Source organism: Odontesthes bonariensis, chromosome 8 (genome assembly GCF_027942865.1).
Source record: "Odontesthes bonariensis isolate fOdoBon6 chromosome 8, fOdoBon6.hap1, whole genome shotgun sequence".
Classification (NCBI taxonomy): domain Eukaryota; kingdom Metazoa; phylum Chordata; class Actinopteri; order Atheriniformes; family Atherinopsidae; genus Odontesthes; species Odontesthes bonariensis.
In genome coordinates, this window is record NC_134513.1 from 26,357,952 (window position 1) to 26,363,602 (window position 5,651).

The window sequence follows — 5,651 nt, forward strand, 5'->3', positions numbered from 1 at the left end:
TAGTGAGAGTTCCGTTCCATGAACGTGGCTTATTTGAACGCCCGCTGAGTAACCATGGTAATTTATGCTGCTGAACTAGCCTGGTCTCGGGCAGGCTAAAGTTGAAGCTTAGCTTAGCTGCAACTCAAAAAATGTCCGACCGGCTGAAACAGACTCCCGAAAGAAATGTTCACCTAGAATTCTGCGCTCCCGTAACTCATGTCTTGTCTAAAAAACGAAACAAAAACTGTGGTTATCATATCACCACTTTCACTGTCTCGAAAAATCAATCAGTCGGTGCCAGTGCAACTAAAGAAACGCAACTATACACACGTATTGAACATGAAATTAAACGAGAGAGAACATGGTATTCATTAAAACTAATCAATACCTAACAAACATCCGATCTACACCCACGTAGGACCAGACTCAGAAAAATGGGGGACAGGTAATAATGTTAATGATACAAATTATTGACAGCTCCTTTCAAAACAGTCAAGGATAAATAAGATATTAGATAAAACACAGGAATTAAAACAGCTTACCATATTAAAAATATACAGAACGGAGCAATAAATGGAGGTAAGCAAAGATAAACGGATGGGTTTTGAGTTTAGACTCGAACAGAGGGAGAGTGTCAGTATTGCAAATGTCGGGGGTGGGGCGTACTGTACCCATGTACGCATCCAAGGCAAGGCAATTTATAGAGCACAATTCATACACAAGGCAATTCAAAGTGCTTTACAGCTACATAAAATCACAAGAAGGCAATAAAATCATTCCAAAAAACAAAGAAATCTTAATTAATTAATTAATTTAAAAGTGAAGAATGCAGATAAGATACTTTCAGGTGTAATATGCACATCTAAATAGAACTGTTTTCAGTCTGGATTTAAACATTGTCACATTGTCCAGGCCCCTGCTGGACCCGTGGAGGCTGACTATGTAAACCGAACATTTTTCCATATCCTAAATGTACAGGTACACTTGGGGATAATTGTCCATAGACTCTGAACTGGATTTCTCATTTTGAAAAATACCACTTCAACCCCTTTGAGTAATGCTAAGCAATGTTACATTTATGCCCTGTGAAAGCTCATCATTGACTCCTATCCTCCGTGCATACAGATGATCTGTGATGGAGGTCATTTCATTTAAAACATTGAGGCTAAATGGCCGGGATCAGTTCATGATTCTAGGATCTTCCGAGCATCCTCACTGGCACAGGGGTTTGCACAAGGTGCAAGAATTTTACTTACCTGAAGGAGTGTACTTTTGAAGTAAGGTGTAGCATAGGCAGAATTTTGGTGATCTAATGAGAGGTCAGGCGTAGAGGTCATCTTAAGGAATTTAAAGTGCTCGTCAGTGCTGGGCGGTATGACCTAAAATACTTATAACGGTATTTTTTCACGGTATCACGGTTTCACGGTATATCACGGTATTTTTTTTCATGCATAATTAGGTGTTCACAGCATTTTCTACAGATTGAGAACAGAAATAAAACTAAAACTAAAAATTCTTCAAAATAATTCCTTCGTTAATAATTGGTCACACAGAACTTTATTGTATTAATATTCACATCTTCATTGTAAACAAATTATTAACATAGCTAATTACACTGGTCGGACTGTTCAGCTGTTTCAGACTGATACCTCCGGTTCAGGCTGGTCCTCATCCTCAACACGCACGTCTCTTTTTCAATCGCGGAAAATATTTTTCAATACTCATCTGGATTGAAGCAGCAAACATTCAGTGTAAGAGTTTAAAAAACCTACTTTATTTGATTCACAGCTGCTAGTGTTTAGACCTCGACAACCCAACTACATTTTTTTTTTACGGCAAACTTGCGACTAGTTAACTTTATAAAGAAGGCGTAATCGCTTGTTTGCCATGGGTCGGGTCGGGACGGGACAACATTATGTTAAAAATATAAAATATTTTTATAGGACTTTTTTAATGCGACGCTGAAGCTAGCAAGCTTCCACGCTTCCAGGGATGATCTCGCTGATGGAGACACACGCGGTGTGCACGGAGGGGAGGGGCTGTGTGTGTGTGTGTGTGTAGGCTGACAGAGAGACGGAGGGAGAGCAGGGAAAGGAAATGCAGCTTAATGAATACCAGTATTTTTTAAATAGCGTTAAAAAAAATAATAACAACGAAACGCAATATGTGGCGGCCGGTGTTTAATCTGTGGCGCACCGCCACAAATTAGTCTATGTGTGGGAAACACTGCTATCCACCTTCACCTTCGCGTAACGCAAGTGGTTATTACCACCTCACACCCATAGACAGTAAACATGCGTGTTTAGAAGCGCAACACTGAAAAGGGTCCCGTCTCAAACAATGTCGCACGACGCAGCATTCCCCCCCGTTGTGTAATCAAATACACCGGTATGGCGGTATATTAAAATTTCATATCATAATGAAATTCTAAACCAGTATTCGGTGTGAACCGGTATACCGCCCAGCACTAGTGCTCGTCATACTTTATTATAGATAGCTATATAAGGCACATATTGCATCAAATTGCCTAAAGTCTTAACACATGTATATCCATCCAACATTTCTCTTATTCTGCAGGAAAGTTCAGTGGTGTCCTGCTTGGGGACAGAGGCTATGCATGCTGGCCGTACCTCCTCACGCCATATCCTGATCCAGGAACAAGGGCATGCACATGCACATGCACATGCACATGCACATGCACATGCACATGCACAGGCACAGGCACAGGCACATGCACAGGCACATGCACAGGCACATGCACATGCACATGCACAGGCACATGCACAGGCACATGCACAGGCACATGCACAGGCACATGCACAGGCACATGCACAGGCACATGCACAGGCACATGCACAGGCACATGCACATGCTAAAACAAGGGCACGGATAGAAATGACCTTTGGCCAAATTAAATACAGGTTCATTGCTTAAACTGTTCAGGCACCATGGCTGACTTCTGACAGAGCCATCTTAAATTAATAGTATACTTCATATTTTATACATTTTGTCTTGTGGACAACTTTTCAGGCTCAAGTCTTTTCTTTGTTGAGTCCCCCAAAAAGAGCATTAAACATCTGCAGCTCATCCAGAACGCTGCTGCTGGAGTTTTAACCCGGACTAAGAGATCTGAACACATCACACCAGTCTTAAAATCTTTACACTGGCTTCCAGTCAGTCACAGAATAGATTTTAAAAGCCTGCTGATGGTTTACAAATCCCAGAACGGTTTAGGCCCAAAATACATCTGTGATATGTTCAGAGAACATAACCTATCAGAGTTCTTAGATCCAAGGACTCAGGTCAGCTGGTCCAGTCCAGAGTCCAGACTAAACATGGAGAAGCCGAATTTAGCTGTTATGCTGCCAACAAGTGGAATAAACTGCCAGTGGAGATTAAACTTTCACCAAATGGAGACATTTTTAAATCCAGGTTAAAGACATTTCTGTTCTCATGTGTCTATGCATGAAATCTGCACGATATCTTTGAACTTATCTGGACTGTTGCTTGTTTTTAAATTCATTTAAATGATTTTATTTGTTTCTCTTTAATGCTCGCTAAATGGACAGAGATGATTTATAACTTCCCACACCTTAGGTGATGGCACCCCACTGTGAATATAAATGTAAAAAACACATTTCTAACACGTTGCATGAACCGTACAACCGTATGATAGTTGTGCATGGATCATGTGGGGGTCTGCCAGAATTTTCAGAAATAATTCAGCTGTGCATTATAAGAAATGATTTGAGTCTCATCATTAAAAAACTGACCTCATGGTACAGAGACCACTATCGAGCTTTTGAGTTGCATCCAACAAGACAGTTTGCAGTGGTTGAGTTGAAGGAGCTTTCTGACCAGTATCCTCTGGCTGTATACAGAGTTGGATCCTTACGAATGGTGTGTTGGGGTCTGGGAGTGGCGTTTCACCTTGAGTCCAGCAGGTGGTGTTTGGAGCGTGAGAGAGTGAGCCAGCCATCTACCTGACACACCTGGGTTCAATTATTCCTCATTATTGGAAGCATTTAAGGAGCATGCTGCCAGTCCTTTGATGCCTGAGTGTAAACCATACGTGGTAACCCTTGCCTCAAGCCTTTGAATATTGTAACACTTGAGAATAATGTTACTGTTGTGCTTTTTGATTCCTAAAGTATTTCCATCTTCAGAACGTGCCCAGCGTGGTCTCCTGAAGCATCCTCCAAGTAGTGATGGCAAAATGAGGCTTTGTGAACCAATGAGGCTTTCCAGCCCAAAGGTTCGCCAAAAGGTTCATTACCCGAAGCCTCATTGAAACGGTCTCTCTAGTGACACCTGCTGTGCAAAAGGAATATATGACAGACCAAATTAACCCTGAGTTAGAGCATCCTGCAATATAAAATAAACAATTGTTGTCACTGTGTCTCAATGAAAATAAATGTGTGAAAACTGCATATATGGAAGTATTATTGAGTGCTATGGTGTTGATCACTCAAATTAAATATATCAATGATGTACACTGACTACAGTGCTTATGGAACTGGGAGTATGAAAGTGCTTATGGGACCGGGAGTCAGGAATAAACTGTAACAGAGCAGTATGGGCAACAAGACAAATATAAGTTATTGTTTTTTATTTTAAAAAATTTGTGCCAATAACGTTGCGGTTTAATATGCCCAGAAGAAAAAAGAGCGACAACAACTACCGATAACTATGTTCTTCTCTCAAAAAAACACACTGCACCGCGGGCTTTAGAAGAAAAAAAACGCTGAGTCAGGATGCAGCGGCTCAGTCAGAAGAGCAGTGAAATACACGCGAGTCACTATTTTTCCTACTGTAGCCTACTTTGTATTTTGTTTTCATAATCATTTTTCATTTTCTCCCGTTCTAATCCAATGACTCGGGTCGCGGTGGGGTGGTGCTGATCTCCGCAATTTGAAGCCTTCAGTTCGTATTGATGATTCAAATTGTTATGTTACAGTAGGCCTACAGTAGTTATTTGTAAAAAAAAAATAAAGGTTACTACTTCACGGATTTCGCCTATCACGGGTTATTTTTGGAACGTAACCCCCGCAAAAAACGAGGGTTCATATCCTATATAACTATTCTAACACTATTGTAACCTAATTACGATATATTCTAAATGCAGTATAATAGATGATATAATAACTGAACTTAACCACTAACTCTGATACAACCAACGCACACACCAATACCAAACGCCAACTCAAAACCCTCGAAGTGCCGCAAGGTTCAAACCCTTTTTATGCGATAGTGACGCTCAAAATGAATCAGTGACGTGTACACTGAATCCGAGGCCTCGTTTGTCATCAGTCACGTGATTTTTATGGAAACGATACAAGCCTCGAACCAACGCTTCATCTGGCTCGCCCCTTTTTGCTCGACACATGCTCCGAGGCCTCGCTTCAAACGCCACATCACTACCTCCAAGCCTGGATCCAGCCTATGATTCACAGCTCTCTCAGCCTTCTGATCGAAACCTGTCCGCTCTCCACCGTGCTCCTGACAAGAAACTAAGCCGCCTCTCTGAACTCAAGAATCCACCAGGTTTCTCCCAGACCCCCCCACAGCAGGACCCCTCATCCTCCGAGTAAGCTTCCATTAATTTAGAGCAAAGGAATTTCCATCTACGTTCTACCACTAACTCTGTGTTCTCCTTCAAGTGCCCATCA